Raw genomic sequence first — 25376 nt, 5'->3', positions numbered from 1 at the left:
ACATGGAAGAAAAATGTGTTCCTGTTTATTCATAAACAGTGAAGTCTGGAAATAATATTTTATCATAAATTTTAGTGATGAAAAAACCAAAATATCAAAAGCAAGACTGACTTGTTGGAAACTAAATTTCCATTAATCCTTTTTGTTTCTTTAGAACAAAGCCATAAGGAGAGTTATTTATGATGGAAGAAAAAGCTTAGGCAGCACTTTTGATTATGATTGAATTAACAGATATTTCATGGGATGTCTGTTGATTGTCCCGTATCACTTCTGCCCTCTGATGCAAGTCTCTAGTAGCATCACTGTTAATTTCCCAGTGCTTTCCTAGATGGTTTTGGATTGACTAAGGATTTATATCACCTGAAGAGTGATGGTTTTGGGGGTAAGATTGTCAAAGGACTTCATGTCTCTCCTTTTCCTGTTGTTTCAGCATTACTTGACTCTGATCAACGTGCAATTTTCTGCACCAGAAGACAAGAAGGGAACAGCAGTTGTTAACAAGTATGTTCATCTATTACACCAAAACAAATCTGCTACTTTTTCACATTAATACTTTCCTAATCTGATTTTGTCATGTAGCTAAACTTTCTGTTGCTGCTAGATAGAATCATGTTCAGATTTATGAGAATCATTCATAGGAGAATTTCTGTCTTAAAAAGTAATTTCTTATATAACAGTGATTGAAAGAAGACTAGGAGAATGCCAGGCAACACTGGAATGACTTCGTAACCCCCAGCACCTGTTTCAAAGAGTTCCACTTAAAACATAGAAGATGGCATTACTCATCTACCATTCGAATCTTAAGCTTTTATCTCTCTTAAAATGAACAATTTAAAAACCCCAACTAAAGAAAAAACCCGCAGGTCCCCTTCCCTCATCCACTTGGAAATAGGGCCTTAGCCCAAAGATTCCTGAAAACAGCAGAAGTAGAACTTCAGAAAGCTAACTGTACAAACATTAAATAGAATTGAAGCTATTGCACAACAAAGGTGTATCTTGTGAATGGATTAAAACTGGCATAAAATTAAACTTGAGAACTTCAGAGTTTAGATTGTCCTCTGAACAATCTAGTTGAAATAGTATTCAGAAGTCTGTCATTTCAGTGAATCTGCCATAACTTTTGCCTTCATTTCATATGGTGTATTGTTTTAGTCTCAGTTTAAATAACAGATGAAGAGGAATTTCATTTGAATTTTGTTATCCCTAGATAAGCCATGCCTGTTGCAGCTGATGTAACTGTGGGGGACCTGCCTGTGAGACATACAGGTCTAACTCCAGCTGGAATTGAAGGATTACAAGGTTTGTACCAGCTGCTATTTATTACAGCTACAGACTTTGATCAGTGGCTTCTTTAGTTTCTTTCTAAAAATGTTTCTGATGTTGCCACTCACAAAATTAAGTTCAAATACCATTCAAAATCTGGGTTAAATTGTGAAAGATGCTGTGACCCATTCTATGTTCAAGTGGCTTGTTATAAGAGGGGAGTTGCTGTGAGATGCTAAAAGCTGAAAATGTCATTGAGCTGTAACATTCATACATTCAGAAGAAAAGAGGATTTTTTTTCTGAATTGAGGACAAGGCCAGATCCATTTCACAAAATGGGAACCAAAAGTATTATGCAATTCTGCTATGTTACTCAGCTGCTATTAGAATGGAACAACTGGGCTTGGTCTTGTATCTGAGTAAATTTACAGAATTATGAGTTAATATTTTCAAGCTTCAAGATAATATGTTAACTTTGGAACAGATTAGAAAGAATCCCTTAGGTAAGCCTTGTTTTGAGATAGTATCTTTGGCAGAACCTGGTTACTTGGTAAACTGTTACCTTTTTTTGTCTAGTATGAAAACGGATTGCTGTATAATTTTAATTGTTTTGGGTTTTTTTTGTTTTTTTGGGTTTTTTTAATCTGTAAGAGGAAGGAAAAAGGAAGTGATTAAAATTACTATAAATCAAAAAAAACCAAACAACCAGACTTCTATGAGTGTAAAATATAAAATTGAAAAGTTGGGGGGATTCAGTATTTCAAAATGAGTTTTGACTTTGAGCTACATGTTGCTGATTGTATTGAAGGTAATTTAAAGTTGTCTTGGTTTGGGTGGAATCATCAACTGCACAGAATATAAAAGCTCAACAACCTAGGTAACAAATCAGTCAAGAAGAACTGGAGGACAGGTTTCTTCATGTACATGATGATCACTTCTTACTCAAGCAACATGCAAATGAGCAAGAGGAGAAAACCTAAAGGTATGGGAGTTAACACTTATTTTTGCTTACAGTAATATTTTTGCCCTTTAAAACATCAACAAATTGAAAATGCTGGTTTCTCTCAGAGCACTTTTTAAAGCAGTAGCAAAAATTTCTCTTTGGAATGAATTATTTTTAATTTCTGGTTATGTCTGTGTATGTAGGTCTTTGTGGTGGACTGTATTATATCTCCATGCACACAGCTACAGTGCTGTCTGTCACTTTGGAGCTCGTACCTTGTGTTCAGAGCTGTGCTGTTAGAGTGTTCTGGGAGCTGTAGAAGAGCCTATGGAAGCCTAATGATTCATCAAGAATTTAATTCTAGAATCAAGATTGTCTATACAGTGAGATTCCATCCCTATTATTAAACTTAGTGCTGTGCTGGCAAACCAGTGTGGGCTCAGCAGAAGTGCTCATGGCATTACAGGAGGGCTGATTAATCCAAAAGCACTGTGACTGGGCTCACGTTGTGCAGTGCTTAATAAAGTCAGGCTGCAGCCGAACAAGGTGGTGTCAGAAACTAAAAAATTCATAAAAGGGCATCTGAAAATATTGCTTCTGTAGATGAGACTATTTTATAATTTTTTGAAGTCCAAGGAATTCTTTCCTTCTGACTCAGTATTCAGTGAGTCAGGAACAAATTGACCAGCATGACATAACTTCCATCTTTTCTGTCAGGCTGTTGTCAAATCCAAGATGGTGGAACAAATGAATTGTTTGCTTACTCCAAAGGGCATTTCCTGTGTTTCTGTTGGATGCCTTACCAAATGCACTCATTGTCCACTTAGATAGCATTACACAGAATGTTCAAATTGGAATACCTGAATTAATACTTTATGACACAGAAAATAAAAAATACAGTGTTTGCTAGAGAAAAAACTTAACTCCTTAAGTTGAATTTCTTTTCCAGCATTCCTTGCCAAAACCCTTTTAACTAGAAGTTTGGAATGAATTTGCAGTAGAAGAATATTGAAAAAACTCCATGTAAACAAAAAACCTGCTTACAGGCAAGTAACATTCTGTGACATCCTGAAGTTATTAGAGATTTTTTTTTTGTTTCACTTTTGTTCTTTTAAGTAGAAGCTTCTGTCCACAAGTATACAAAAAATAAAACAAGTCCCTTTAAACAAATGAAGTGTGTCCTTATTTTCAGTTTTCTTTCTGGGCCTTCAAAAATAGATTTCCTGTAAACTAGATACAGGTCTCAAAGATGTGCAACTGACTTTGTAAAGTCTTGAACTTGTCTCTCTCATCAAAGCCACCTTTTCTTTCTTTATATGCCAAATTTTTTGCATTCACTTCTGGGTATGTTTTCTGTTCATGCATGTTACATCACCCCCATGTGCCCTCACTGCCTTTTGTTCTAGCTTACCAATGTTTATCAGAACTAAAGGAAATCAAAGGTACAACCTTTGAGATACCAAAAGCAAAATTTGTATCCTTCTAAAGACAGATGACAGCCATACCCTCTGTATCTAATTATATTCTGCAGCTAACTGTTCCTTCTCCAAAGCACACTGGAAATATTTGCCAAGTATAAAATTGAGTATGGTAATAAGAACTAAGTCTCTTTTTCCAGAATACCTTCTTAAATATCTCCACCTATATATTTCAGCCACTTTAGACATGGAATATATATTTAAATCCCAAAATACTAGAAATTGTATATAATTGGAATGGTGCATATTATTAGCATTCTTTCAATAGTTGAATGTTCTGTGGAATTGTAGCTTTTATAGTTAGCCCCACCACATCCCAAATCTGTAACTTTACTTAACAGCATGCAGAGGTTCCTATATAAGGTCATGCGTTAAAAATTACATTTAAGCACCATATGGAGTAAATATGTGTCCTCCCTTTACTAACCTTAAATGATAAGCCTTAGGAAACTGTTATTTGTCAGTGCTATAAAGCAGATTGCTGCACAGTGGTTTCAATTATCTTCAAAGAGTTCTTCACAGGCAGTAATAGTTATATCAAAACCTGAAATTTATTATTCAGGTTCTACGCTGAAGTCTTCACAGTGATTATGTTCCTTTCAACAGAATGCTTTTTATGCTGACTTTTCACATTCTTTTTCATCTTTTTTATTATTTTCCCCAGAATGACCACCAAGTTAATACAGCTTGCTAATGATAAAAAAAGTCTGAACAGGTTGGTGGCGGCCCCAAGTGGCTGGGTCAGGCCTGGAGCTGGAAGAAAGGATTGTGGATTGACAAGATCAAGTTCATGAGCTTGAGAAACAAAATGAGAGCCTCCCCCTTCAGCTGACCAGAGCTCCAGAATCCAGGCCACAGACCTTGTCCATACAGCTGTGTTCAATCTTTTATTAGCAGTGCTCTCAGAAAAGTGAGTAAGGTTGCTGATATGCCAGAGCACACAAGGAAAGGTGTAGTTCAGATTTATTAAAAACACTGGTTTATATCCTAACAATTGCTTCGCTGTAGCAAGTCCATACTCTTTTTTGTTCATCAGTGGGCAATAATAGTACCTGTAGGCAGAAAGATTGTCTTTTCCCCTTGTTCTTGTATTTATTTATAGCAGTCATGATAACTTGCTTGCCTTTGAAGTCCTTATTATGAGAATCCACAGTAGTTGGGGTTAAACAAAAGTACAGATTTGAGAGGACAGTAGCTAGCAGGCAAGTTTTCTAATAGTTAAAATCATTGGACTTCCTTAGTAAAACTTCTCTACATGTTAAAGGGTTATAAAAGTAGTATATGAAAAAGTTTAGTGTTTTCATGTTATAACAAAGTTTCACATCTGTAGTTTGTTTGCACATGTTTTTCCTTCTTTAATTTCAAGGTTTGTTCTAATCTCTCGATACATGTGTGCACAGCGCTGCAGACTTGAAAAATCTCTCACACGTGTGGACTTTGAAAAGCAAATATTACAGTGCAGGCATCTATAATGGTGCTTTTTGCTCTTGAGACTTTCTGCTTAAGGCAGGCTTCCTCTCAGGCCTTTACTTCCTGTAGTTACATTTGGGAATCACACTTTAAAGCTTTCATATTTTCATAGGAACATTATCAGTTAACCTATACACTGAACTGATAATGTATTTTCAAAAACCCCCAACAGCTACAGCACTGCTTCAAACCTGAGCCAGTAGAATTGTCTCCTTAACTTCCAGAAACTATGGATCAAGCTGGTGGCCAGTTACACCCTCACACCAGTCTTAATTTTTATTACATTGATTCAGGTATATGATAACAGCAACAATTCTCATATTTTTGGATTAAAAAAATGTGTTTGTTTCTACCAGTTTGCCTTTCCAATCTATTTATAGTGGAAGTTTTGATGATTTTCATACACCTGTGTTTTTACACTTCATATCGTTGATTGGGCAGTTTTATTCCCAGAATCAATTTGTTTGGTTTTTGTCTTAACAATGCAAAAGTAGGCTGGAAATATAATACATTTATTCAGGCCCAGTGCTACCAGATAGAAGAGGGACTTGGTTCTGGGAATACAGATCAAATGTTGATATGACAGAGTGGGAGGGCTTATCTTGTTATAAAAACAGATCCAGATCTAAGATGTCCTGTACAGAACTAGGATTGGGACCATATATATATTCTTAAACTGAAGCACACATGAGTAATTAAAAAAAAAAAGGCAAAAAAAAGGAAAAGTTGTTCACAGAATGTCCAGCTCAGATAACAATGTTCAGAAATTTCATAGAAGTTCTGATGTGTCTGTCTGTTTTCTGAGGCCTTGTCCAAATCAGAGGGGATTCTGGTAATTTGAGTGCTTTGAATATGCAATTTCTTGAACACTTTTTCTTAAGGTGAAGGCTTAAGAAAAGAAATCTAGTAACCAATACTCAGAACTTGAACACAGAAGCATTGTCTTCCATAAGCACAGAGAATACTTTCTATAATATTCATTAAGCATAGACTGTTTCATGTTTTTGCCTTGCATATGTGCTTGTCCTGCCCTTTTGATCAATTATGATAAACCAAACAGACTGATCTTGGGTTTGTGCCCTCTTTTTTTTAAAGACTGCTGAACTCTTAGATTGCTCAGTCAAACCTCTCAAATAATTTCTAGTGCAGATCAGAAAACATGCAGGACACTTACCCAAAAATAAAATGCCTGGAAAAAATCAGGAGAGCTTGGCTGTCTCTAGGATGTGAAGAGACAAAAAAAATCCACAAAGAATATACCTTACTGTGTCTGCTTTATGTTTGGCTGTTTTAAAAATACCATAGCAAATTGATCCAAAAGAACTTCAATTTAATTCTTGCAAAATTTTAGGTATAAGTTCATAGCAAACAATTTAACGTTCATTGCTACCCATGAATGATTTGGAATCTAGCAATAGTAGAAAACGATTGGCCTTGTATGAGGGTAGAGTAGCAAATTAGGTGTAGTTGTGCAGTGCAGCAAAGTCAGCCAAATATGCATGCAGAATGTGTTCATAATAAAGCCTCTATTAGTTAAGTCTTCTTTCTTTCTTTCTCTTTTTTACTTTAAAAAAAATACATGTAAAATTCTGCAGCTTTACATGTATTTTCCCCTTTTTGTTTCAGACTGTTACCTGTGGTGGTGTTAAGGATCTAGTATGGCATGATCCTGCAGTCCTCACTCGTTTGATTTCAGTGGAAGTTCTCCTTGATGAGAAATATGTCATCAGTTCTTTAGCTACCTTTCAAGGGAGGGACCCCGTTATTATGTGTGAGCATTCTTTTGTGCATCAGTGGTGCTGCATAAATAATACATCATAATATTTGCTATTAAATTATTCACAGAGTCATGAGTCTCCCCTATTCAGAATTTCCTCTATATAGTTTAAATAGGTTAAAGAAGTTGTTATCATAAATAATGTCTCAGTCTGTGCCTACAGTGATTTTAGAAAATATTTTAAATGTTTTTTCATTATTTGAAAGTAATCTGTTTCGAAGAACTTCGGTGCTTCATTTTTGTATGAACACTCTTCTTCAAGTACAGCAGACAGAAACTGAAGATATAACATCTAGATTTGATGCCAACTACTATATTTATTTGAAAACTTTTAAGGAGTCTGAAAGTAAAGATGCACTTCAAATTCAGCTTAAAAAATCTTTAAATAAAGCCAGACTCTAAAAAGTAGTGCAGATTCTTATTTATGTTCATCAAATTACTTGTATCCAAACCATGATACTTGACCTTAGTTACTATCTCTGAGTTAAGTTCTGAAAGTAGTTCCTTTATAGTCTATTTCTAGTTTTAAACCTGATAGAAGATATGTTAGTATTTGAGAGATGCTGTGTTTGACAGAACATACTAGGAAATAAATTGAAAAATGTCCACCAGTACATATGTAGAATAGTTCTATATAGTGTGTTCTATAATTTTGCCACCAGAATACTTTATGGAAGACTCTTAATCCTCATGTTTTCCAAGTCATGTATTTTTTATGGTGCATGCACAGAGCCAGAACTTAAAGGGATCCATGAATGTTGTATTTTGGATATTTTCATTAGCTTTCTTTCTTGTGAGTATTGTAACTGCTATCTAGAACAGTCTGTATGAGTTATTTTATTGCACAAATAATCTTACAGGTTTTGTGCCATTCTTATTTCTAATCTTTGTATCAGCAGAGAAGGAATGTCAATACTGGAATACTGGAAAAAAACCTGGACATTTGGGTGACCAATAATGTCATCTTAGTTCATCTTTGTAGCTTAGGTGTTTGAATTTTAATATTATAAGCAGCTTTTTCATGTGTTTTGTCAGAAAACACACGGCTGTCATCAGGCTACATAACCACATAAAGACATTTTTTAGGATCTGTGTGATGCCAAAAGGACTGGGCTCCCACCAGTCTCTTTGCTGCAGCACCATTTGATGCCAGCCTGCTGTTAGATTTCTGCCAACCTTTAGGAAACCATTCTTTATTTTTCTACATGTTTAAGAACTTCTTGTGATTGAAATAATTGTAGTTACCAAATAGTGAAGCAGCCATGGTTAATCATTAGTCTGCCATCAGTAAGGAAGGGAGGTGCTGGTTATCCTGAGTCCTATATCCACAAAAAATCCAGTGATATTTTAAAGTTGCCTTTGCAGCTTCACTGCAGTTTCTGTCTAACACTAGAGCTACATACAAGAGCTGAGTTGACATGCAGCACTCCTTGAGATGACTATTGTAATGTAGCTGAAATAAATTTTTTTTCCATATTTAATTGGAGCTCGTTTGGGGATTCTTTCAGGAATGTAGAAATCTGCCTTAAGGGACAAACTTGGCCTATGGATTATTAGACTAAACACATTTTAAGTACAAAATTTATTTACAATTAGCTTGACTGTTGATAATGAAAAGATGGCTGAAACCACAGCCTTGTGATTTGATGTCTATGGTATGCACTGTGCAAGGTAAAACATTAATTCTAAATAAAATCATTTTGCAAGCAGGTATCTTCAAATTACTTAATAACTCTTAGTACTTTCAAAAAATGTCTTTAAAGCCATCCCAGACTGCATTTGTGAAACATGTATTTGCATGTTTGTGCTTTTATTTGTGTGTGTTTTATTTAGTTGATTTTTTAATGAAGAAAGCTTATTTGCTTGTCAGTTTTTAATTGCTTTGATATTTTTGACTGCATTGTTACTCTGGATTTAAACCTATTAGCTGTGTTACTTAAATCAATTAGATGTATGCAGATCTATTAGATAGTACTGCACATTCATGTTCTTCTCTTCTTGGGACTGTGTCTTGGACATTGATGTATTTGTGGTTAGAACAATTTGCTGAAAAACCTTTTATTTTGCCAGAAAGAGGGCAAGAGACCCTGAGAAGTTTGGTGGTGATATGTATTTTATTTGCTTGGTTTTCAGTTGTGAATATGAATGAGTAAAGTTTCTGAGCTACTGATCCAGCAAATAAAATAGTCAGGACTCCTTAAGAGCAGTCTCAGTATTGTATCCATGTCCTGCTCATATGGAAGCAAAGACAAGATGCAAGGGATGTGGTTTAATTAGACCTCAATTTTATTAGCTTAGCCATCTGGGATTTACTGGCATAAATTTGTACAGTGGAGGTCAAGATCCTTTCTTTAATCATTTCCTTCTGGTGTAAGTTGCTATCAGTGCCCCATTCCCACACAGCTGGTCCCCAGCCTGTTATTGGGACTCCACTCTATATGCTTTTAATCCAAATGATAAGAGGTCTGGAAGAGAGATTGTCTCTTTGGTGTAGTTCAGACATTAACCCCAAAGATAATCCTTAGCTTTTTTAAGAGTCACTTTCTCCTAACTTCATTTTCCATTTCAGACTTTTAAAGCCAGGACAAAAATGAGGTTTAAAGGAAAGATAGGGTTCATGTTCCTTATTTCTGCAGTTGTGGTAGAAGGCATAGAGCTAGATCAGTTTGCCCATTAATTCATGTTATTGCCTCCAAAGGGATATTAGTTCCTTTTCTTTTTCTGACTTCTGTTCAGCTCTACTTCCATGTGTCTAGGTTCTGTGGCAGTTGGTTTTTTGTTGTTTTGTTGGTTTTTTTTTTAGCTTTTTGGGCACTAAAGAAAATATTGCTTGAGCTATCTCAGTACAAGTTTAGCCTTATACATTACTTTGAGGGAAGTATTTGTTTTAGCAAAAAATACTAGTTAATTTCTATTAAATCTCTATATAACCCCTATTTTTAAATAATATCCGAATATCTGGGCAGATGTTCAGGGAGCAGAATATACCTACCTGAGAGGGAGAAGCCTGTGTAGATCATCATTTTCTATTTTACTGATTTGTGACTTCATTTCTAGAAAAATGATCCCTCCCAACAGAGTCTTCCTCAATTAAATGCCTTACCCACAAAATCTGAGATCTCATTGTTCAACAGCAAGGTCTTTTTGCTATACCTGGATGCAATGGGCATTTCTTAGCCATATTTTATTTAAATAAATAAAGAAATAGTGATCAATGTGATGCACTAATAAGTAATCAATTGCACATGCTTTCTCTAGCTCATACAATTGCAAGAATTGAAATGGTCCAAATAAAAAGTAATTTTTCACTTCTGAATTTGAATAATTTGCTTCATAATATTAATATCTAAAACCTGTTTGAATCAAATGCTGTTTCATTCACTGTTGAAAAAACAGTTAATGTTGACTGTCAGAAGCTATGGAGTTTACATCTGTACATCATAAATTTCACTATCATCTGCTCCTTTTTCTACTTTAAAAGAAAAAAAAAAGCCCCCTGCTTAAAAAAGAAAGGAAAAAAAGGGGCCTTTGAAGGCATCAGACCCTTTTGTTTGATGTGTGGAACAAGATTAATAAAAACGTGCCACTACATTAGCTTTTAAATAGCTAGCATGAGACAGTGCTGCTGTCTATACTCACCACAACTTTAATTTATGTAGATAACATGTTTTAGACACATGATAGTTTTAGCTTTGAGTTAGGCCTGTTTCTTGGGGAAGATCTCAGATTTGTGACTGTGTTTATCTTTTGTGCAAGGACAATTAACTGGGTAATGCCAAAACACTATAGCGTTTGATATTTTGAAGAATAAAAGGAAAATATTTCACGCAGTCAGCTGGTTTACAGATGTGTAAGCTTGGTAGTCCATTCTCTTGCTCCAGCGTGGCATTGTGACTGTATGTCCAAAACGTCTAAAATTGATTATTATTGGAAGAGAAAATGCCTTTTCAAATGTTAAGGATTTTTGTTTATTTATAATAATTTATATTGATACAAATCATCATCAAATCTTGTGATCTTAGAATTGTAAGAATATCTACATGAATATTAAATTATTTTTATGTAGTTGACACACCTGCATCATGTTTGAGTACAGGCCTTCAGGTGTTACAAGTTGCTAAGGCCCTTTTATTAGCAGAATTTGATATGTTTATACTGTAAGAGAGAATTTTTTGAAATGGTATTCTCCTAGCACCACATACTTCAGATGGTGGAAAAGTGAATGGAGAACAAATAATCTCTTAAAGTATAGGATGGAAGTTTTTTCTGTCATGTCCTGTTTTATACACTAATCAAAGATGTTGATATATTGTTTAAAGCTGCTGTACCTCCATGTTTATTCACCTACATTCTGTAATGTCAATTATAGGAGAAGAAATTAGTTTGGGCATTATGCACTAAATCTCCCACATTTTTGGAATTGAAAAAGCTATTGTAGAAAGCTGATTTGCAAAACAAGTTCAAATTTTCAAAAGGTCATGATAAATTTCTTTTTAAATTTGAAGACTAAATGCTTGGGACAGTGTGGAAATTATCAAGGTTTGTAAACAACTGGTTGAGAAAAGCAGTTCTCTTTCAGCAATGGAATGGAAATTTCTCCAGTTTCAAGAGATATTTGGAATTTGGTTAGTACATTTCTCTATGCTCATCACACAAGCCAGTGTAAATGGAAAAAAATATGCACAGTTCTTGATTTTGAGTCAGTACTGAGTACATGAAAATCAACCACACATTACACTTCTCTCAAGCTGCTCCAAATGAAGGAAGGCTTTTTAGTCTTGAATTTTGGGCTTTTTTCAGAAGAGTCGAGGAGGTCATCCCAGGCAGATTGTGAAGAATGAACTGGGTTGCCTGGCCACTGAAAGAGACTCCTGGTGATTTAAAGAGATAGTTTTGACTTAGATATACTGATTTAGCAAGAAAAGGGGTTCCAGACCGTCCTCATTTTATCAGTCTTTGACAAAGTTAGGGAGGTTTAGCTGTTTTGTTCTCAGTGATTCATTTTGAACTTGTGTTCTTATGTTCATGAAATTCTTTTAAAGGGATACTGTAAGTAGTGATTTTCTTTATAAAAAGAACAGTTTTATGAAAATATCACCAGAACATGCAGTTGCATGGTGGATTCTCTGTAGGTTTTGGTTATACAGCACTTGCCTTCTTTTTCCCATATGTGTTTGGAGAACTGTGTGTGCATATGGGGGTGGTATGATTGGCAGCTTGGAAATAGGAGAGTTCCTGTGAGATGGGGAATTCTAACTGCAGGCTCAAACTGCTATTTGAAGACATTGTTTCTAATATTCACAGTGAAAGGTGCATTTTGGAGAAGGATGAGCATCTTCTATGGCTCTTTTTTGTTATAAGAGAATGGATTCAATGGTTTTCCAGTTTCAAGTAACTTGAATCTTTGAGACATGTCTACTAAATGTGAATAACTGTAAAATCCAAAATTTCTAGTTTAGATGGCACATAACATACTTACCTATAACAACTACTTTGTAGGAAATAGTATATTGAAAAAACTGAAGCTAACTTTATTCTATCTGCAATCATTTAGCACTATCTATACACAGATGTATTTAGCATAAATTTTCATAAACTCATTTTATTAAACAGACCATTGGCTTCTGTGCTCTGTTGTTTCAACTCATATTTTGAATATTATTTACATTGAAATTCTTAATTAATGAGGCTTTATTAAAGCACCTGTGGAATGTAACCACTACAGTATTAAGTAATATTCTGAAAGTAGATGTTCTATCAGCATTCATTTAATATTAAAATTGGTTAAATGTGCCTTAATGTCATCCATTGAAATAAATGAAAATGTAAAAGAAATCAGAAGTCCCTTTTTAAAGTGCTACTAGTAGGCAAATAGAACTGAGTGTATTAGGATTATGGAACAATTATATATCTACAATTAAGGGTTAACAGAGCTGTGGCAAGCTCTGTGATTACCATAACTGTGGTCAACATTCATTTTTGCTTGCTGCTGCAGTGTTTTTTGGTCAGCATGTCTAACCACCATAACCACAGCAAAATCTTTTAATTGCTGAACAGATGTATTTCTTGGTCGTTTTCATCATGACTGAACTGAGGGTTTAATGTTGATGAGAGCACCAGGAGTGCCACCTTCCCCCAAGCCTTGCCTTCAGTTACTTGGATCAAGAGTGTCTCCTGTTGACCACATTGAGAATATATACACTAAATACTGCCAGGGAGACAGACAATGGTTGGAATATGCTGTGTTGTAACATTCTACTAGGTGTCATTTATTTTATTTTTTCTGTATACTCCTTTATTTTCACAGAGCCTAAAGAACTTAAAGACCAACCATGATTCTTAGCAAAAGGTGATGAACTGAATGAACGGCTTAAAGAGGAGCAGTTAAAATAGTTCCATCTTCAAAATAAATTGCAATCAGTAGCTATTTCAAACAGAGGGACTGAGGAGGTGAGCTTGTGGGCAAGAGCTAGGATCTTTTACTTTAGGTAGTGCATACAGATAAGGGAAAAAGAAGTGTTGGGATACATTTCAATGGAGGAGATGTGAATAGACCTTTCAAACATATTTGGAAGACTAACCTGGTACTATATATATTTTTATCCTATTCAAAAGAAAAACTTCTGACCAAAATGCTGTTTGTATTTCATAGAACTGTGATCCAATACTGAACACCTGATCCAATATTTGAAGTTAATATATTAGACAATATTTGAAGTTAAAGCATAAGACATCATGTCAATTCTGGTAGTAAAAAAGTGGTTTATTAATAGAAAAAACCCATGATACTTGGTTTATTGATCATGTATTGCTAGTTTTTAGTATTCTTTGAACCTGATTTAATTAGAGTACAGTGTTACATTTTATGCAGCAGTTCAAATCAGTCACTTCTATTTCTTGTCTTGTGACTCTGAGAGACTTCTGTCATCGCTAACAAGTTGTCCAGATACAGGGCTAAACATCAGATAGGGAGTGGTTTCTTCCCCATTTTCTTCAATGTATAAGGAATAAAAATGTGAAAACTTACTTGATTTTTCTTGCATTTTGTAGCAACTTAATATTTAGTTTTGCCACCTGCTTTACCTATTGTAAATAAATGTATTTTAGATGAACCAAGTTTACCTCATAGATATTTTCACCAAACATTTTAAATGTTGTAATGCATAGAGGGTAGATATTCTCTGTTTAAGTATCTCATGTCTTTAAACCAGATCCTGCTGTAGTGAGTGTTTTGGAAGCAAGGCTGTGTTGTTGTCACTAAAAATATTTTCTATGCAAAAGCCATGCCCTAGCTAATACTGATATTCACTTACTAAAAGGGAATTTAAAATAGAATGCTCCAGGTTTTTATATTGTTTTGCATAAGATGGAATGCGATTAGATACTGTTGACCAACTGCAACTTACTACTCTCAGCTTCAACTAAACAGCATGGAAAAGACTTTGGGCTAATGTAAATCCATATGGATTTATCTTATAAAGCTTCTAAGAGACAGTTGTATTCAAAGAACAAATAATAATAGCCTGACACTGCCCAAAAATTATTTGCTATTTCTGTTCACTCATTCATTTTGTGCTGTAATTTCATTTTGTGCTGTGCATTACTTGAAACTTCTCTCTTCATTTAATTACAGGAAAGAATAAACAATCCAGAAAAAGGAGAACTATGATAAGCTGCATAAGGGAAGTTAGGGTTTCTGCATACAGAAAATTTGGTTCAGATCCTTTTTTAATATATCTTAATATACTGTGTGCTGTAATGTGTGTATATATATTTTGTGCTTTTGCACACATGTAACTCTGTTTAGGCTGCTGTTTATCATGTGACTGTATATGGAAGTTCTCAGGTGCTCTGCTGTATTTCATTGGCTCTGTTAAAAAACTTAACAGCTTAAAACTTTTTTTTTTTTTTTTTGCTTAGGAGGTGCAACAGTTGTATGATCACAAAATTTAGAGTTTTGTATGGAGGAGTTAGTCACTTGTCTCTCACTTAAGTTAATTGCTGGAGATTTCTCCAAAATTCAATCATGTCATAAATATTTCTGATGATGTTCTTGTTTATTCTCAATCATTTATTTAGAGAAATAATTCTTATTAATAAATCAGCTTAACAATCTTGGCTTGGAATTTTCTGTTCTACTTAAAAACATACTGGGATGACTTAAAAAGATATTTAACAAGAGAAATTGGAAAATAAGCTTCCATTATAGCTCATTATACTATGTTTCTTTCACTAAAATGATCTGTCTTTTCATATACTCTCATTTAAACATTGATTCATCTTTCATCATTCCATGTTATTATATAGGTATCAATAAATTAGAAAGAGAAGGATTATATAACCACTATTTAATGGCCAGCTTTTTTGGTTGCCTATTTGAACAATGCAATTTTACTAGAGCTTATCTGGGCTAGCAGTAGATAGGCCAGTGTCCACAGGTGCCACTTAATTAATAATTTTTTTCCAATTTTTAAATGGAGGCAAAGGTGCATAAACCCATTCTTTGCTGAAGTTATTTTTGGGACATTTATTTGACATTGATGGAAATTTTGCCAAAGCCAAGACAGCAGTAGAACTGGATCTGAAAAGTTTGTAAAGAACAAGTATGAATTTGTCAGTTGACTCTTATTATTTAGTCAGTATCCAAGAAAACAATTCATTTGTATAAAAGGTTTGGAAGAATTGTTTTCATATGACCTTGTAATGCAAATCTAGCAATGCTTAAACTCCCTCCAAAGGAAATGGTGCCAGATGTGGTTGACCATTATAGTTACACATATGGCTTCAACTCCAGTGAAATACAGTAAATATGAAAGAAATTCCACATGAATTCAAGTAAATGTAATCTTAAAATTTGAAAGAAGAAAGCAACACACGTGGACTCAATTCAAACTGACATAAACATTAGCATTATACAGGTTTAGATAAAACCTGTCTTCTAAAATGTTCTTCATTTAAACATCTAAATTCTTAACTACCATAATAATAATGCTTAATGTTTTTTTCTGCCAGCACAGTCTTCTAAAAAACTGAACTAATACCTGGCTGCATCCTTATGTGAAGTAATTGTACCTAAAGCTGATGACCTCACATATAACTGGGTGTTGTGTTCATTCAAACTTGAAAACATTTTCAGAAGTGTGGAAACTGACAGCATTTCTTTTATTTTGAAGAGAGTTATGTTTTCCTTATGGAAGCCAATCAAACTCTAAGCAATTACAGAACACACTGTCTCTTCTGTACCTTTGCAATACTGTGGAGTGGTAGTGGATTCAGTGCATTATATTGCCTAGATATTACCTGCAAAATTATAGGAGAGTGATACATGTATTACTGCAGGATGTAGAAGCTCTGCTTTAGTTCATGCATGCTGTGAAAACAGTCACACTATGAAATGCTCTATGCCTAGACAACCATGTACATAGGTTACATACAGTACGAGAAAAAGACAAAGCACAGCAATATACAACTTTTTAATGAGTAATACATATCAGGAATATAAACCCAATATACTGTAGGGTTTACAATTCATGCTATAATATTTTATTTCTTTAATCTTAAAGTCAGTCTTCAAATATATGAGATAAAAATGCACTCAGGTACTCAGAACTCTCAGTCAGCATGTAGAGTCTGAACCTATGTGGGCTGTCCACATGCGTCCTATGTGTTCTGCAGCATCTCTTCCTCCTCTCTTTTTGTGGTCAAGGCTTGTTACATAGATCTCTTGAAGAGATAGGTGAATAAAAAAATAGAGATCAGAAGATTTCTGATACACTGATGTATGTAAAATAAAAAGTTTTTTGGCTGATGAGCATCACCAAAGAGTGGAGGAACTGACTTTTTTTGTTTACAAAACCCTACAATTACTGATTTTTTATGGAGTACAAAAGTGAATAAACTGGTTTGTGCTTGGTGAAGTTCAACATTTTTTCAGTAATAAGAATGCAAATATAGTAATATGAAGACTATACCACTCACTGTCTAATTTATATGAAAACTAAGCTTTGTCTTTTTGCCTACTGAGAATTACACTGTAAATTATATAATGTACTTAACTTAGTTTTAATCTGAGTAATGTTTTTGTTGTGGTTGCAGCCATTCTAGTTCTGTGTCCATGCAATCCTTATTGCACATAGATTGGTAGTTTACAAGTAAATAATGTGTTACAGGCAAACAAGTTATTCTAATTTCTTGGCCCACCTCTGTTTTTTTTCTTTAAAGTAGGAGAACGATTACTTTAAATGTGCTTCTTAATCAGTATCAGAATTGTTGTTTTACAGTATGAGAAAACTGTTGTCACTTTGTGGTCAGCATTTTTCTTTGAACAGGCAACTGACTTTATGCTCTGCATGTTTCACAGATTTAAAAGGAATCAGGTGGATGATCCCAGTTCTCTACATTAAGAGGTTTTGTATGCGGAAAGAATGGTTTTGTTCGTTGTCAGTTGCTGAGGTTTGGAGTTGTGGATTATTCTGGGATATGCATCTGAATTCCTTTTCTAGTCCCACAAATGTTGCATGCTGCCAACTTTTTGACTTTGGATCTCTAAATTAAGGCCAGTTCCTTTGCTCATCCCACAAACTCTTTCATGTTTTTTAACCGCAGCCTGAGAAAGGCGCCTTGGTTTCAACAGCAGCAGACCAGCATGTGTTTACTTAATTCCTAAGACATGATGACAGTGGTCTCTGTGCCACTAAAAGCTTTTTTCTTTATTATTTTCTGTTGAAGCTGATTTCTAAAAGTTTTTCGCATGCCATATGTTTTATTACAGTGTCTTCTGTATGACCCATGAACAGCAATGGAAATCAAAGGAACAGCACATGAAACTGCAAATTGCTAAACTAGAGATGGCTATCAAATCTGATTTAGCAGACAAAAATGCAATCCTTGACAAGATCAAAGTAGAAAGAGGTATTTTTCTGAAAAAATCTAATATTTTCTCAAGATGTGAGGTCATACCAATGTTGAAGTTCAGGAATATTGCCCAGAAAAGTGTAGTTTCTATTGCTGGTGATTTCAAAGCTGCCTTTTAAGTGAACATTTGTACAATATGCTAAGGTTATGACTAGCTATTAAGTACAAAAATTGTCCAAATACAGATTATATGCTGAATGAGGCTCATATTTTTTCAGCTGCATTTATTCTTCTTCTGTTGGGTTAATACTTACTCTTTATTCAATGGTTCTTCTTTCCTCTACATTGAAAGCTCTTACAGAAAAGAGGCCCATATGACAGCTTCCCTCAAATTATAAGTAAATTCCATTTACTGTACAAAGTTACGTGAAGCCTATATGGGCCCTTGGCCATGTTTAATTGTTTTTCAACTTCATTATTTCAGAAATTTTTAATATTTTCAGTATACACTGATTTTTATTTACAGCTGTGTACTTTTACAATAATACATTTTTCTTCTAATCTACTGAAGAGATTACTTCATATGTGGTTTTCCCATGCTGTAGGGCAGCTTCTCAGTGAATATTTAAGACTTTGCAATCTCTTTTTGTATCTCAACACTGTGTTATATATTGTGGCAATATATAAAGTTTACAAAAGCAGAGCGCAGACCAGAAGTAACCTAAATATTTTTAGACTTGATTCTTCAAATGTGTATTTTTAATAAAGTGTATTTCTGTGAACAATCTAATGGAATAAAGTGGACCAACTTGTGAATAATTCTTCTTATGAGTATGGCTTCAGTTCATCATATGCTTACTATTAAGATTCTGAGTAGCTTTATTGACATCTAATACTAAATTGAACATTTAAACATTTTTTTGACCCAGCAAGTGTTAGCAAAATTGGCCTTAAGTGATACTAATATAAATAAAGATACCTTAAGCTACATTATTATGAAGTTACAACATATTGGCAGTTGTTACTGATAGCTTGATTATATAATGCTAATTTTAAAATGATATTCAGAGCATGAAAATAATGGGCTGTACTATTATTTGGTTAAGCTGAATTTGGAAAATTAGGCAATACTTTCCATCTTCTGTCCTTCTATGTTCAAGTGCAATCTTTTAAGTGCATGCCTAATGTTTAAGTGGCAATCCTTGCCTTCTCCAGTTTGGCATTTCATAGCTTCTTGTACCCCTGACTGGATCACCAGGGCACTACACTTTCAATTGCTATTAAGTTGCTGCAGCTTACATAGATGTTTTAACACCCTTCAAGCCCTGTGTATCTAGGATTTGATTACAGCTTTTTGTCATTGCTACTGCAGAAGTATTCCCAGAATCACAGAATGGTGCAGATTGGAAGAGATCACAGGGGAATCATCTCACAGAATTGTAGAACATAGTGAGTTAAAAGGCATCCACAAGGATCATGAAAGTCCAGCTTCTGGCCCTGCATGTTTTGCTCTTGTTTGGATGGAGTTTTTTTTTTGCCTTCCCTCTAAAAATTACCAATAGCAGAGGGAAATAATGAATAAATGGAATTACTTTGGCATATAGCTAAATAGGTATTGTGAACAAGTGGTTTGGCCACTTAAAGAAACACTATCAAAGGTTTTGGCAAAAGCAGGGTTTAATATTAATTTGTGAAAACATGACTTTACTTAGTTTGTTGGCAAGGCTCACTTACTACACAGATTAAAGCATACAAAGGAAGATTAAACCAGAAACAATTTGGAATGATTTATACTAAATTCAGGAATGCAGAGGGGCTAAGTGTGCCAAGATATGGATTCAAAGGTAAGGGTTCCAAAGATTTTAGCAGCACCTGATCACTGAGTATTTTAACATTTACCAAGCAATTCCATAGGGTTCACTGCAGTTATAACAATGACTTGACTGTGGGTATGAGATAGTAACATTCATACCATAATCAATTGCTGTACAGGTAAAGTGATGTGTGCACCTGTATCTGTGTGTGTACAGGTACCCGTCAACCTCAGAGGTACCTACCGTGGGTTCGCTGCATAAATCACACCAAATCCCTTTATGTTTCCCAACAAGCAGGGTTTAGACCTCAAAGACTGGAAAGGTGTGGGTGGGGATCAGCCCAGTCCTCGCTGTCTGCCATGGACCTTCCAGTGTGGCAGATTTGAGGGTGGGTGAGCCCTGGCAGGTGCCCCATGCAGAGGGAGGTGCTGGTGCTGCTGCAGTTCTCCAGGGGAGCACAACGAATGGGGCCTCACTTCTGTGGGGTTTAACCTGATTGACTTCACTGAGTAATCACTGAGTTTCCATCCTGGACACAAGCCTGCCTGTGGTATGCATTGATGAGGTGTTGTTGTACGTAATTGAACTCAAAGGGAACCAAGGGAGTACGATTATCTCAGAGTAAGTTGTGTACTGAAGATATTTTACCTTAGAGAATGTTTGTACTGTGTGACAAGGCTGATTCTTTTTAATATGATATTAGTTTGCTTTTGAAACAGAAAATATTGTATAATTTAGTTATAAAATTGCTAACTGAATAAGATAGTAATGGAGCAGGTTTTTTTTGGTTTTTGTTTTTTTTTTTAAACTGAGTCTTGTAGAACTGAAAGAGCTGAAATATAAATGAATCTGGAAATCTGAGAGGCTGTATATATGTTGACAGGTACCAAGTGATTATAATAGTTATGTTTTCACAAATATACATTGTTAGAGAATTTCTTTTTACTGTATCAATTATTTGTTACTGCAGTTGACAACTTCTCATTGTTTCCTGTGCTGCATAAGCAATACCATTGTTTAAAGACCTTCCATAATGAATATGGGCCATAACTCTTCAAGTTTTGAACTTTAGTAAGTTTTACTATTCAAGGGGTGTTATAAAGACTGCAAGTTTATCTTTTTATGTAGCACATGGAACAGGAGGTTAAACAAGAAAGGCTAGCAGATGATAAGGTGGAGATGCTGAAGAAATTTAACAGGAGACAGAAAAGCTCTCACATCTGTCAGAGGAGCAGTTAGCTGACCAAACATCAATTACTTCTGGAAATGAGAGAGAAATAACTGAAGAATTGGAACCAGAAGGTAGAATTCATCTTTATGAATAAGTAACTGTATTTTGTTAATAAATCTATGTCTCTTCCCATTTTCTTAAGCATTTCTTACTAGCAGTGGGAGCTGCCTTGTTACGAGAAGCTCCGTGACAGAAATTCTATTCTAGTGTACTTTATAGCTGAAGCTGGGTAGTGGATATGGTGGTGTTATTTTCTTCCCAAATGGAAACTGTATCATAATTGAATGCAAAAATCTGGTATCTGACCTAGATTCATAAAATATTAAGGGAAACCTAGCTTCTATTTTAAATGTCTTTATATTCTCCCTTAGAACTATGCTGTTCTGAAGACCATTTTAATGAATATACTCCTTTTGTCTGCAGATAACAGCCAATGCTGCTATTGGAAATCCTTTCAGACAGAGAGAAGGGTAGTATGTCTTATCATATTCGTGACTTAAAGTTGTTAGAGGCAGATTTATTTAAAGATTATAAAAGGCAGGTCATCCTGTTCCACCTCTGAGCTTAAACTGTTTATCATTGAAATAAACCAAGTCCACGATACCAAATTTACAGTAAAAGCACAAACAGAATGCTAAAATTTCATGTTCATTCGTTTGCAGCTTCTGCATAAGAATACATTAGAAAATTGGAAAAATATGGTGTTGAATCCCTGTTGTGTTTATAAGTAATTTGCTTCAGAGAAGTAAAACCCAGAATACTCTGAAATAATCCACCTGCATACAGAACTATTTTCTTCTTTAAAAAAAAGGATAAATTATTCTTTATATGTGCTTGGTGTTAAACATAGTCAGAGGAAATCCACAAATTCAGGCCATATTCCTGTATAAAGCTAACAGTTGTTCATACCTCAGTTCATCACAGGACTTACATCATTCCAGTCCTCTACTTTCATCTGGGAAGCACTACTTTTTTTTTATTTTTACATACTAGAAAAAAATACAGTTTAGATGACTAGAAAGGTCATTGATTTGCAGGGTTAATCTTCTGCAAGGAAGAGAACATTTGCCTGGCACTTATTCTTCATTTGTTAGTAAAGCACCTATATTGCTATCAGGCTCCTCAGAAAAACTCAGCTGGACTGCAGTAAAGGGGTTTAACCACACTGATTCTTCCAGTGTTTTTCAGATCAAGTTGATAGTGCTCTTGAAGCAATAAAATCTGACAGAAATGACTGTATTATTTCAAGTCCATTATCCAGTAATATTAAACAGCTGAGTCAGAATGTTTATGGCAATTATTTGGCCAGACTAAAAAAATATTTTAAACCTAATGCAGTCTAAGAGTAGCTTTGCTGTACCCCTAGTATCAGTTTTCAGTAAAGTTATATATGTACAGTATCAAATCACTTCAGTGTATTTCTTTATCTATTATTATTTGTGCGCAAGTGCACTAATCATGTTCTCTTGACTTATTCTTAAAACCAGCAATTAATTACCACAAAGACATAAACAAAAATAAGACTACATTAATACAAATTTGGACAGTTTTCTTTGAACAGTATTTCAGTAGTATAGTTTTGGAAAAAAGCCCCAAACCAAGTATATTTCATACTTTTTGATCTAACCTTGACTGAACAATGTTAAAAAATATAAAACTAGTAAGTAAAATTGATGACAGTAGTTCTAACAGTTAATGCTTCTCTGATCTGTCTCAGCCTTCTTTTAAAGGACCAGGGCTGTTCTGTTAGATCCTATCAGACTTCATGGTTTGTTATGTTCTGCAGTGTGATATCCTAGAGGTAGCTCGATTATTTTTTAAATGCTCTTTTCAAGGCTGTGAAACATCCTACAAAGCAACTAGCAACAAGAAGCAATTCTTTGTATGAGAAATATAGCTGTTCTGTTTTTAAGCTGCAGAAGAGGTTTAGAAATGCTATCACTCATATATTCTTCAGGAAGATGCAGAAGGTACTTTTGAAGATGGAATTGCATTTTTTATATGTATAATGTTAAAAACAATGTCACCTGTAATTTTGAGAACTAAAATTAGTGCTACTCATCTCCATTGAAGTCAAAATATAATACACTTTTTCTATAATTTTCTAGTCATGTATTTTATTTTATCACAATCATTTAAGAGCACTTCTGTGAGAACTTTGTGTGTAGATTCATTTCAGTTCATCAATTTCTACCTTTCTCCATTGATCTGTTCTTGTGGTAACAAAAAGGGGTGTTCATGAAGGGTAGATGAAACAATAAAACCTCTGAATTATTAAGACAACAGTGTATTTGATACAGATTGTATTTTAAAAATATGCATTGGTTGATATAAATTCTTGAGTTAATTAAAGAATACAGCACGTCAAAATTGTTACTGAATTTGTATTTTTTTTGAGATTAAAAATCACTGCCTTTTATCTTTTGAGATAAATATCCTGCTGGTAATCAAAAACTGTAAATAAAACTTGTGATTTTTGGAGATCGTTATGCTAATTATCCCCTAGATCTGAGTTGTATGCCAAACTGTTTAAGCCATTTAAGATCATACTGTGGGTTTTTTGCATGTTGCAAATTAGACAGTTCATGGTTATTTCTTAGATATGTTGATCACAAAGGGTATCTAACAGATTTTCCAGTACTTAACTGTACCACTTGCTTCTTTCTCTTTTCTTCTTGTCTATGATGTATGATTAATCATAGATTACTTCATTTTGTTTCATTTCATTTACAACATTTATGAGCTTCACTTTGTCGGTATGAAATGCTTGTCCCCTTCTTTCCTTTCCAAAGTGGCATAATTAGTGTTAGCATCTTTTTTAACAGGCTACATAAAGTTTAGTGGCTGGATTAAATCAAGTCATTAACATAATGTGCTATACAATTTGCCCCTATCTCTTTTCGTTTCCAGTACATCAAAGTGCCACAGAGTGCCAGTGTAATTGGGCCTTGCTAGCTTGTCAGGTTCAGTCAGGCTGATGGCTGCTGCTTTTACTAAAAAGCTTCCAGGCATGATAATTAATAGAGAAAAGAAGTCTGAGAAATGTAAAAGTTTGGACAGTTCTCTATGAATATTTCATACATTTGAATAATCAGAAGTTAACATTATCAATTTGATGTATAATACATTGATTAAAAGCCTTGTTTCAGATCCTCAAAATAGACATCAAAACTGGGAATTTGCATTTTCTTTGGCATGGTCTTTATATTAAAAAAAAAATAAATTAAAAAAATATTTTCTCTTCCATCCCCTCCTCCTTTACACTCCCACATCTACACCAAATCCTTACAGGAAATTATATAGCATTCAGTTTTCACAATAAAATTTACTGCTGTCAGCCTGCAAGTTGTCTTAAAATGTGCCATGGAACAATTAGTGGCAAACCCAATTTGTTTGGTAGTGGTTCCATTTTTCTCTCTTTTCTTCTTGCAGGTACCATAAGTGCATTCTCTTGCTCTAATAACAGTTTACTGATAGCCGCCATTGCCTGTACCTGTAAGTTAAGATCTCAAGTTGTAACTAATTTTGACATGAAAATCTTCCTTGAACAGCAAAAAAGCAATACCAAGTGCTCATGGTTACCCTGGTGAAGGGCACAAGGTTGTGCTAAAGTGAGAAGTTGTAAAGCTTCAAGTTTATGTATAGCAAATCAATAAAAACTATTCCTTTTATTATGGTTTTTTTTGGGTACAATTACTTGAATAGTGAATTTCCACCTATGTGCTAGCTGTCTTTGGTGTACTTCAGGGAAATATTTGAATGTTCAATTTTTTTTTTCTCAACCTGGCTTGTTTTGTGAATATCTAATCTGAATTTAGAGAAGTAAATGTCAGAGTTTTAGTATTACCCTGTGTTACTGAGCTGGCTCAATTCTACCATGCCAGAAATACTAATCCTTTGTATTTTCCTACACCTGTATAGAACTAAACTCTGTTGCTTTGTGTTTTTCTTCTTGTTTTGTGAATATCTAATCTGAATTCAGAGAAGTAAATTTCAGGGTTTTAGTATTACCCTGTGTTACTGAGCTGGCTCAATTCTACCATTCCAGAAATACTAATCCTTTGTATTCTCCTACTCCTGTATAGAACTAAGCTCTGTTGCTTTGTGGTTTTCTTCTGTAAGAAATTGGGGAAGTAAAAGTGCTGCACCAACATATTTTTAAAACAAGAAATACAGTCTATGACACAGAACCATCTTATCAGAGTATGATAACAGCAACTTGTTAAACTTTGTAGTCAGTACTTTCAAAGACTACTGATTGGTCTAAGATTAAAAAGAACCATTTGCCATTCTCCATCTTTGAGGTGGTTGTTTGCTGTGGGGCTCACTGTAATCCAGAAACTGAAGTAAAAGTAAGTTTAAAGTATCCAGGAAATACCTAAGCTGTGTTTTGCAACTGATAAAGTGTGAGATGACAGAAGTTTGAGTAGACACTATGCTGAAATGATGGACTTACAACTTCTATCTACTCCTTGTCAAATACACTTTGAAGTTGTAATTGAAAGCAGGTACTGCAAGTCATTCTTTGTGATAGAAGAAATGAAAG

At 34.6% G+C, this 25376-nt stretch overlaps 1 long non-coding RNA gene across 10 annotated transcripts in view; it reads left to right on the top strand.

Annotated features, from left to right (window-relative positions):
- The window catches only part of LOC119705783, a 48666-nt gene that overhangs the window by 3013 nt on the left and 20277 nt on the right, over nt 1-25376 (top strand). For 4 of the 10 annotated variants that reach the window (XR_005258319.1, XR_005258314.1, XR_005258321.1 and 1 more), the window contains 5 exons: nt 431-501; nt 1208-1299; nt 2072-2245; nt 3156-6925; nt 13239-17842. This is a non-coding gene — a long non-coding RNA (uncharacterized LOC119705783). Of the gene's footprint in view, nt 1-430; nt 502-1207; nt 1300-2071; nt 2246-3155; nt 6926-13238; nt 17843-24262; nt 24326-25376 lie in introns of all 10 variants that reach the window. The other 6 variants (XR_005258316.1, XR_005258320.1, XR_005258318.1 and 3 more) reach the window with 6 other exon arrangements.

This window comes from Motacilla alba, chromosome 11 (genome assembly GCF_015832195.1).
Source record: "Motacilla alba alba isolate MOTALB_02 chromosome 11, Motacilla_alba_V1.0_pri, whole genome shotgun sequence".
NCBI classification, from domain to species: Eukaryota; Metazoa; Chordata; class Aves; order Passeriformes; family Motacillidae; genus Motacilla; species Motacilla alba.
This window is presented reverse-complemented; position numbering and strand designations above follow the sequence as displayed.